The sequence below is a fragment of the Coregonus clupeaformis genome, chromosome 31 (genome assembly GCF_020615455.1).
Source record: "Coregonus clupeaformis isolate EN_2021a chromosome 31, ASM2061545v1, whole genome shotgun sequence".
Taxonomy (NCBI): domain Eukaryota; kingdom Metazoa; phylum Chordata; class Actinopteri; order Salmoniformes; family Salmonidae; genus Coregonus; species Coregonus clupeaformis.
Window position 1 is genome coordinate 27,922,822 of NC_059222.1, and position 11,097 is coordinate 27,933,918.

An 11,097-nucleotide genomic window follows, 5' to 3' on the forward strand; every position below is an offset into this window, starting at 1 on the left:
ATCATCTTGCATCTACTCCAACTACCATTACTTCTTCAACTAAACTCCTTTCTTCCACTTGTTCCAATTCTTCACGTATACAGTGGGGGGGGAAAAGTATTTAGTCAGCCACCAATTGTGCAAGTTCTCCCACTTAAAAAGATGAGAGAGGCCTGTAATTTTCATCATAGGTACACGTCAACTATGACAGACAAAATGAGATTTTTTTTCCAGAAAATCACATTGTAGGATTTTTTATGAATTTATTTGCAAATTATGGTGGAAAATAAGTATTTGGTCAATAACAAAAGTTTCTCAATACTTTGTTATATACCCTTTCCTCCATGCAGATCTCCTCTAGAGCAGTGATGTTTTGGGGCTGTCGCTGGGCAACACAGACTTTCAACTCCCTCCAAAGATTTTCTATGGGGTTGAGATCTGGAGACTGGCTAGGCCACTCCAGGACCTTGAAATGCTTCTTACGAAGCCACTCCTTCGTTGCCCGGGCGGTGTGTTTGGGATCATTGTCATGCTGAAAGACCCAGCCACGTTTCATCTTCAATGCCCTTGCTGATGGAAGGAGGTTTTCACTCAAAATCTCACGATACATGGCCCCATTCATTCTTTCCTTTACACGGATCAGTCGTCCTGGTCCCTTTGCAGAAAAAACAGCCCCAAAGCATGATGTTTCCACCCCCATGCTTCACAGTAGGTATGGTGTTCTTTGGATGCAACTCAGCATTCTTTGTCCTCCAAACACGACTGAGTTGAGTTTTTACCAAAAAGTTATATTTTGGTTTCATCTGACCATATGACATTCTCCCAATCCTCTTCTGGATCATCCAAATGCACTCTAGCAAACTTCAGACGGGCCTGGACATGTACTGGCTTAAGCAGGGGGACACGTCTGGCACTGCAGGATTTGAGTCCCTGGCAGCGTAGTGTGTTACTGATGGTAGGCTTTGTTACTTTGGTCCCAGCTCTCTGCAGGTCATTCACTAGGTCCCCCCGTGTGGTTCTGGGATTTTTGCTCACCGTTCTTGTGATCATTTTGACCCCACAGGGTGAGATCTCCCAGATCGAGGGAGATTATCAGTGGTCTTGTATGTCTTCCATTTCCTAATAATTGCTCCCACACTTGATTTCTTCAAACCAAGCTGCTTACCTATTGCAGATTCAGTCTTCCCAGCCTGGTGCAGGTCTACAATTTTGTTTCTGGTGTCCTTTGACAGCTCTTTGGTCTTGGCCATAGTGGAGTTTGGAGTGTGACTGTTTGAGGTTGTGGACAGGTGTCTTTTATACTGATAACAAGTTCAAACAGGTGTCATTAATACAGGTAACGAGTGGAGGACAGAGGAGCCTCTTAAAGAAGAAGTTACAGGTCTGTGAGAGCCAGAAATCTTGCTTGTTTGTAGGTGACCAAATACTTATTTTCCACCATAATTTGCAAATAAATTCATTAAAAATCCTACAATTTGTCTGTCATAGTTGACGTATACCTATGATGAAAATTACAGGCCTCTCTCATCTTTTTAAGTGGGAGAACTTGCACAATTGGTGGCTGACTAAATACTTTTTTTCCCCACTGCATCCTTTGCATTTACTTCTAGCACCACCCCAGAGATAACACCCTTGATAGGCGCCCTGCTTCGAAGATCCACACATGATACATTCCAATCCCACATCTTCTTCAAGCGCAGAGCCCGCTTCTTCTGTGCCATAGAAACACACAAAAAAATAAAACAAGCCCACTTCTCATTACTCTCATCGACGCCACCTCATCCAATGCATCCACAATTTTAATAGCGACTTCAAACGGATCTCCCAGGTAACAACATCGATCCAAAACCCTTATTCCAGACAAAAACTACTAGTTTCCACAAGCACTTTACTTCTCTTATTTCCTTTTGCATTCGCCACTGTAATCCAATTCTTCTCACTCTCATCTCCACTCGACACGCCATCTGATTCAAACTGAACATCCGCTTCCGCCATTTTCACTGCCCACCAAGTTGACAACTTTAGTGCCAAAGTGTCCTAAAAAGATTAAAGTGTCGTAAAATATAAAATGTGTTTTTATAGCTACAGTAGTTACAAATCATAAGCTATTCTAAAAGTGTTGTTGGTTATAAAAGAAAGGGTCCCACACCTGGATTATGGTTGGAGTTAAACTGGAAACCTGAAGTTAAATTTGATTGAATTCTACAATGACAGGCACAAATGAGCATTTGGATCAGGAAAGTTTCCTCTCACCACCTCTACAAGCCAGAATGTTGAATAAAATGATATTTTAACCTCTTAAATGTAATGGCAAACTGTATATTTCCACTTAAATAGACATACCCAAAAGTAACTGCTATTCATGTGTAAGTACATGATTCTGACATGCAAAAACGTGGTATATTTGGAAAGAAGACATCTGGGAGATGATGAGGAAATAATCATTAGATAGATAGGAGTTACATAGTTACAAAATAACCGTTTTTAATTTTTATAATTTTGAAAGTCATCTTTCATTGACAAGCTATAAGTGAATTATTAATGACTAGAGCTGGAAACACATCAGATGGCTTCCACAATGTGAACAATATCAGAAAAAAATGGGATCGATAGACCAAACAACTACAAATGGGCAGATGTTTTAGTAAGTGGTGTCAGGTGTGGCCACAGGACATTTCCAAGTGTCCCTAAACCTCTCCAAAGTGGCATATGTCTGTAAATGAGAGAATTCCAGTGCTATTACATATTTGAAATCCCTAACTGCTATTTGTTCAGTATAAAAACACAATTACTACCATATCAACCTCACTCAAACATTGTGGTGGTGTTATGGGGTATCCAGGGTACATTCAAGTGTCCTTTCAACCTCTCCAAAGTGTCCGTAGGTGGTAATTGCACTGTTTTTGCACACTGGATGTGCCTAGAAGTTATTGTTCACTATAAAAACTAAAGTTCTACAACACCAACCTCTCTCAAACATTGAGGTGGTGTCGGGGGACATATAGGGGATATCCAAGTGTTTTTTCAACCTCTCCAAAGTGCCTGAACATTTAGCCTAGGCATATCCAATGTATTGGTCCCACATACAAATGAACTGTTTACAAAACAATATAAAAGCAACAGATATACATTAAAAATATATATAAAAATGTCTTATCAAACACAAAATTGGTTACACACGTGTCCTTCACTAGAAAAGGTGCAAAAATAAAAATAAACTATTTACAATGGCATTCGTGTTCGTTTTACATCCCAGGTGTAGATGATTAGATTTCACTTTCACCATAGCTTGTGCATGTCGTGATAGTCTTTGAAGCAGACCCTCTCTGCCAGGAAACAAAAAGCGAACTGGCATTTCGGACAGAAGATCTGAAGATTTTGGAATGAGATGTTCGACGAGCAGGTGTCCACATAATTTTGGTCATGTAGTGTAGATGGATTTATTTGATCATTTAAAACACAATACAACCACACATGTGGATAATGCATTTAAAATCATCAAGGATGACACAAAAAAGTTTGAAAACGTATTTACATTGTGGTCCTCTCATCGAGATGCTCTCGATGGTGCAGCTGTAGAACTATTTGAGCATCCGTGGGCCCATGCCAAATATTTTTCAGCCTCCTGAGGGGGAAGAGGTGTTGCCGTGCCCTCTTCATGACTGTGTGGGTGTGTGTGGACCATGTTAAGTCCTTAGTGATGTGGATGCCAAGGAACTTGACGCTCTCGACCAGCTCCACAACAGCCCCGTCAATGTGGATGGGGGCGTGCTCTCCCCTCTTGCTCCTATAGTCCAGGACCAGCTCCTTGGTCTTACTGATGTTGAGGAAGAGGTTGTTGTCATGGCACCACACTGCTAAGTCTCTGACCTCCTCCCTGTAGGCTGACTCATCGGCGTCGGTGACCAGGCCTACCACCGTCGTGTCGTCAGCAAACTTGATGATGGTGTGGGAGTCGTGCGTGGCCATGCAGTCGTGGGTAAACAGGGAGTACAGGAGGGGACTAAGCACACACCACTGAGGGGCCCCCGTGTTAAGGGTCAGCGTGGTGGAGGTATTGTTGCCTACCCTCACCACCTGAGCCCAGACCATCAGGAAGTCCGCAGAGGGAGGGGTTCAATCCCAGGGTCCCTAGCTTGGTGATGAGCTTGGAGGGGACTATAGTGTTGAAAGCTGAGCTGTAGTCTATGAACAGCATCCTCACATAGTTATTTCCCCTCTTGTCCAGGTGGGAGAGGGCAGTGTGAAGTGCAATTGAGATCGAGTCATCTGTGGATCTGTTGGGGTGGTATGCGAATTGGAGTGGTCTAGGGTGTCTGGGATGATATAGGCTATTTTAATCATATTGAAATCAATTTCATGTTCAAGGAATTTAGTTCTATTTTGCGAATAGGATACTGTCTGTAATTTTTGCCTCAATGTGTTTAATGATGTGTGACAACATGTGGGCAATGATGGGACCAATCTGTGATTTAGTGCATTATTATTGGGTAAGCGTAATAAGCCGCCTCAATAGCCTATTTGCAGCCATAGGTGGAAATATGTCGCTAGGATCTAATCCATCGTCAGTATTGTGGAATTATTATGTTAAAGTAAGATTTGAGTGGAGAAAGCTGATCTGAGAGCAGCGCTGCTTTTTTTTCCGATACTATAATAACGCACTTAGCGAACGTTCTTCTCAATATGTGCTTGTTTGGGAAACACTTTTAAAAAGTTGGTTCGTAAATAACGATGCATCTGGTACGATCATCGTAATGCTTAAGTTAGTTACATCGCAACTGGGAAACGAGGCCCTGGACATTTCTGTTGATGGCTGGCTCTATTTCCACAGATCTCTATTATTATGTTTTAGTGAACTTCTCTATATGTTTTGTGTTCTACGTGGTGTGTGTGCGTGTGTCATATCTATTTATGGATGAGAAATGACAGATCTCTTAATGTTGCCAGGGTGACCAATGCCATGGCAACACAGACGATATCAGGTGTGTGTGTGTTTCAACCAACTCCCTCTCTGCTGGCTGCAACGCCCTATTTTATTCACTCTCTTGCGCTCTCTCGCTCTCCCCCATATTGCCCCAGGGTATTGGGGATCATATCCCCTCTGTTACAGAGATGAGTGACGCAACACTCGCCTTGTCTGACCAAGCCAGAAGTGTGTGTGTGCTGGATGGTAGATGTCTGTCTATCATCGCTAGACAGCCAGATACACACACACACACACACACACAGGAGGCTCCTGACGACCCAACGGCACCGGAGGGTGGCAAGGTCCGGCAGGCTGGTTCGACAAGGTCGTGGACTGACCCGACGTTCTGCGTCGAGGCGGATGTCCAGTGGGTCTGTTCTGGGGTTGACCCTGAGGTCGGGGAACGGGACGATCCGGACGGTTATGGTGGAATGCCTGAATCATCTCTGGGTCAAGGATGTCCTGGTCGGGGACCCAGGACCGGTCTTCAGGCCCATAACCTTCCCAGTCCACTAGATAGTGGACGCGACCTGTCAGGCGTTTGGAATCAAGGATGGCCTGAATGGCATAGGCAGGTTCCCCTCCGACATCTAATGGTGGGGGCGCACTGCGGGTTGAGACTGGAGGATGAAGAGGACTGTAGGTGACCGGTTTTAACAGAGACATGGAAGGACGAGGATATTTTATACTGACGGGGTAACTGGAGGTGGTACGTGACAGGGTTGATGCGATGGGTTATCTTGACGTGACCAATGAAGCGAGGACAGAATTTTTTGCAGGGGAGGCGGAGCCGGGTGTCTCTGGTAGAGAGCCACACACGCTGTCCGGGGTGAAAGAGTGGCGTAGGTCGGCGGCGTCTGTCAGCAAAGCGTTTCTGGGTATTAGAGGCTTCCTGCAGATGCCGGTGAGCGGTCTCCCATACCCGCTCACTATGCCGAAACCAGTCGTCGACAGCTGGGACAGTAGCAGGCTCCACCTCCCAGGGAAACATGGGGGGTTGGTAACCAAGGAAACACTGAAACGGAGTGAGGCGGAGGGATGAATGCATGAGTGAGTTCTGAGCGTATTCGGCCCAGGCCATATCCCGACTCCAGTCGTGTGGAGAGGCAGAACATTGTTGGCAGAGGAGCTTCCCTATTTCTTGGTTCAGGCGTTCCGTCTGCCCGTTGGTCTGGGGATGGTACCCGGAGGAGAGGCTGAGGGTGACCCCCAGTCGGTCACAGAAGGCTCGCCACACCCAGGAGACAAACTGGGGCCCGCGGTCAGAGACGATGTCCTCCGGAATCCCATACAGACGGAACACCTGTTGGAACATACACTCAGCCAATTCCATGGCATTAGGTAAGTGAGGAAGAGGAACCAGACGACACATTTTTGAAAAACGGTCTACTATGACAAGGATGTTGGTGTTACCAGAGGATTCAGGAAGGTCTGTGATGAAGTCAACAGCTATGTGGGACCAGCGTCTGTGAGGGATTGGCAAAGGTTGAAGCTTACCGGAAGGTAGATGACGAGGGCTTTTGGTTTGGGCGCAGACTGGACAGGAGAGTACATAATCCCTGACTCGGATGCCAGTAAGGACCACCAGAATTTACGTGCTAGAAGTTCGGTAGTTTGTGTAATGCCCGGATGTCCTGACCCCAAGGACATGTGACACCATTGCATCAGTTGGGGTCTAACAGCTGCTGGTATGTAACTCTTCCCAGCTGGTGTCTCAGGACGAGCCGGGTCTGAGGTTAGGGCTTCTTGTATGGCAGAGTGAACCTCCCACTGTACCGGTCCCATAATGCAAGAGGAAGGAAGAATGGGTGTAGGGTCTGAGTTACTGGTCAGAAGGTCAAACTGGCGGGAGAGAGCATCAGCTTTTATGTTTTTCTTTCCAGGGAAGTAAGTAACATGAAAATGGAAGCGTGTGAAAAGAGCCCAGCGGGCTTGTCTGGAGTATAACCTCTTGGCCCCTCTGATATATTCCAGATTACGATGATCTGTTAGGACGAGAAATGGATGTTGTGTGCCCTCCAACCAGTGGCGCAACTCCTCGAGGGCCAGCTTGATGGCGAGGAGTTCTGTTCCTCACATCGTAATTCCTCTCAGCGGGGGATAACTTCCTGGAGAAGAAGGCACAAGGATGTGATTTTGGAGGTGTTCCCACCCGCTGAGAGAGTGTGGCTCCTACTCCTACTTCGGAGGCATCCACCTCCAGGGTGAAAGGAAGGGTCGGATCAGGTTGGCTAAGGACAGGAGCTGAGGTGAAGAGGCGTTTCAAGGTGTTGAAAGCAGTCAGTGCGGTATCAGTCCATTGAAGGGTCCGGGTCTTTTGGCTGGTGAGGGGAGCGGCAGTAGAACTGAAGTTCCGAATGAACCGGCGATAGAAGTTGGAGAACCCAAGGAAACGTTGGAGTTCCTTAACGGTGGTGGATTTGGGCCAGTTACTGACGGCGGTGACTTTGTTCTCATCCATGCTGACCCCTCCAGGTGTCAGTATGAAACCGAGGAAGTTTACTGAGGTTACATGGAAGGTGCTCTTTTCAGTCTTCACATAAAGGTTATGGTCAAGGAGCCGTTGAAGAACCCTTTGTACATGCTGTATGTGTTCCTTCAGGGAGTGGGAGTAAATCAGGATGTCATCAATGTAGACGATGAGAAAGCGGTTGATCATATCCTGGAAAACGACAGTAGTTCACCTTGTCGCGACGAGATGGCAGTGTCGTGACGACAAAGCCAGGGGTGTCTGAGGATGAGTGGCTGTTTGGGAGATGAGAGTTCCATGAGTTGAATGGTTTCGGTGTGGATGACTCCAATCTGGAGGGTAACGTTCTGTGTCAGGTGCGTAATGAAGCCCGTGCCCAATGGCTGCCCGTCCAGGGTGTTAATCCTTAAGGGAGGGGTGACAGGTGTAAGATCAATGTCAAGCTCTTGTACTAGCTGGTGATTGATAAAACTACCTGCTCCTCCAGAATCTATCAAGCCCTCTACGTACTTCGTAATCCCCTTCACGGTTATCAATACTGGGATGGATAATTGCTTCTGGGAGATATTTAGAAATACGGACCCGCCTACCTGTATGGCAGCGGTGGGACCCTTCTCATCTCTCTGTGGGGGCAACAGGGCAATGGCTGAGTAGAAGTAGTAGTTATCTTTCCCTCCACAGTATAGGCAGTGCCCTTCTTGGATCCGCCTTTGACGTTCGATACACGGGAGAGGAGCATGGCCCAACTTCATTGGCTCTGGAAGACTCGGACGGGATGACGGAATCATTGAAAGAGAAGGTTTCGGGTTCCTGGGTGGCAGAGTTCTTCGGCGGTCGGCGATGAGGTGGTCGATGGAGATGGACATACGAATGTATTGATTTCAATCCTGAAGGTCACCTCTACAGGCCAGCTCCGCCTGAAGTTCCCTGTTGAGGCCTCTTCGGTAGACGGTAAGTAAAGTAGCCTCACTCCATCCACTACCTTGGTCTCAGATTCTAGTTCTGTGCTGTTGGCAGTCCATATGGCAGTGGCCCAATCCAGGGCTTTGCCTGTGAGTAGAGACACAGCAAAATCCTCCCTGCTCTTGTCGGTGGCGAAGTTAGTGGGGTTGTGCTCAATGTATTTGCTGCATTGCATCAGAAATCCCTGACATTTCCAAGGTGAACCGTCATATTTTCCAGGCATGGATATGAATGAAGGAGGGCTATGGGTTACGATACCTGGTATTGGAGTAGGGATAGGCTGGCGGAGAAGATGGCCGATTACCTCCATACGCTCCTCTTGCCGGGTTAGGCGCCACTGTAGCTCCGCTGAATCCATTCCGTTTTAGGTGAGGTATTCTGTAATGAATACTCAGGGAGAAAAAGGTGTAGATTCACACGCAGAGCGTGGCAGGTGTTTATTACGCCTTCGCAGAAGGCAGGAATCGTGGTCACAGGCAGGCAATGGTCATACACAGGTAGGCAAACAGGCAGGTGAAACAAAACTAGGACTGAAGGCTAAAACTGGTTCTCACAAACGAGCTAGGAAAAGGCTTAGTAGAGTCAAAACGAACAATACCTCACAAGGCACAAACAGAAAGAACTGAACAAAATAAGGAGCTGATGAGACCAGGTGAGTAACTAACACAGATGAAATCAATGAACTTTCAAGAACTCAAAGAAACAGGGCTACGTTCAAGAAGAAAACAAATACAGAACCTTACATAGATGAACCACTGCCCTTCACTTTTCAACGTCATTCTTAATTCAAAATAGCAGTCAGTTTACATTTTGTCAATACACACTATGTGAGTACACTGCTGTAACACCTACGTGCTTTACTCATCAAACATGACTCCAGAGATAGCCTAATGACTATTCTACTATATGACAATACAGTAACCTGCTTTGTTACTTTTGTGGACCCTCACACTGAACTGCAATACAACATAATGTCCTTTACCAGATTAGTGGGAAACTAAATTTAACTGCAACACACACACACACACACACACACACACACACACACACACACAACACACACACACTCCGCTGCCAGGGTTCTGAGAATGAGGCCGGTTTTGCTGTGTGACAGACGCCTGATACTCACATGACGACAGCAAATGTGTTGATTAGAGCGTAGCAGTGATTGACCTGAGAGGCCCAGAATGGCAGACTACGCTCACACCAGACCTGGGGAAACTATATATTTAACTATGCTTTGTGGAAAGTTTTTAGAAAATTGGGGAGAACAAATAGATATTTTGGAGGTGATTACAACTTTTTGAATGCAGATCCCCAAAAATGACTACTTTTTAAAACTATTTGGATACAGATCTCAGAAAGTGATTACTTTTTCAAAACTATTTGAATACATATCTCAGAAAGCAACTACTTTAGAAAAATGAATACAGATCTCAGGAAGTCACTACTTTTCAGAAACTGTTGGATTGGCTCCCTTCAACTAATGGCAGGGCTGTATCTGGAACTGCATGTTGAAGATAGAAATAAAATGAATAGAGCATACACTATACTATTCCAATCTATCTGACACTCATATTTGATCTACACAATACATTTCTAAATAAACATTCTGTAAATGTCCATTTGCCTGAATGTCCATTGCCCCAGGTAATCAAGTCAAACCAATTAACCAATTATATTTTGTATAGATAATTATAAATGAGTTGTGACGCTCAACTACTATATACACACACACACACACACACACACACACACACACACACACACAAAGAATGGTTCTATATAGTATCAAATAAGGGTTATTTGGCTTGTAACCATAGCGGATCCCTTTTTGGTACTATAACCTTTTTTTCTATAACCTTGCTGTTAATAGATCGCAAAGCCGCATACAACTGAGCTAACCTTTGGAAATGACAAGTTCACTTTCTCATCCTTAGCCTAAAAATACATATCAAGTTCAAGTGCGCTGTTTGGCTCACATCTGAAGGCTGAAGTGCATGTAGGACGTCTTCTACTGCGCATCGCTAAAATATCCTAATGATTACGATCACAATTCCTCAATTGAAACATTATGGCGACACTATCTATACCAAAGATGGTTTGGTATGGTTTATACACTTGGGAACCAAGTTCGAGTTATCAGTGTATCCTGTTATCGCCTGGACTTCTTGAAATACAGTATCTTCACGCCTAGGGAAAAAAAACCCAGGCTTCCGTCATAACTGTCAATTTATTGAAAAAAAAGAAAGAATTACAGAGGGCAGTTTGGAAAAAAACGAATCCCCTCCTAATCGTTATCTGGAATAACGGACATTCTGGGGTAATATAGTTACATAACCAACGTTCTGTAGTAATACTAGTCCTGTGCGAATATGGGTTTATGATCTATAATCGATAATTACCGATGATCAAATGATTTCAAGTCGTGACAATTCTTTTTTTTTATTAAATCAAATATTACAAACAATCAGACATTGAGTTAAATAATTGATAAGAACATAACTGACAAGCAAACAAAAAAACAAAACAGAAATGAGTTATGACAGCATAAGAGAATTTGACAATGACACTTATTAATTTAAAAAAATGTTATAATATTGGACCGAATACAAGCTTTTCTAGTCGTGACAATTCATACTAACCCGTTGGAGCGCGGGATGGCGTAACCAGATGTTTTTCATTAGCGTGACGAAATGGGGAGCGAGGTTTGGTTTGG

At 44.8% G+C, this 11,097-nt stretch overlaps 1 protein-coding gene across 1 annotated transcript in view; it reads right to left on the reverse strand.

Moving 5' to 3' along the window:
* The window catches only part of msh2 (mutS homolog 2 (E. coli)), a 28,576-nt gene extending 18,047 nt beyond the window's left edge, over window positions 1-10,529 (reverse strand). The window contains exon 1 of the mRNA XM_041858607.1: window positions 10,361-10,529. The gene's annotated coding sequence lies outside the window, so the exon portion shown is untranslated. The remainder of the gene's footprint in view (window positions 1-10,360) is intronic.
* Window positions 10,530-11,097: the final 568 nt, after the last annotated feature.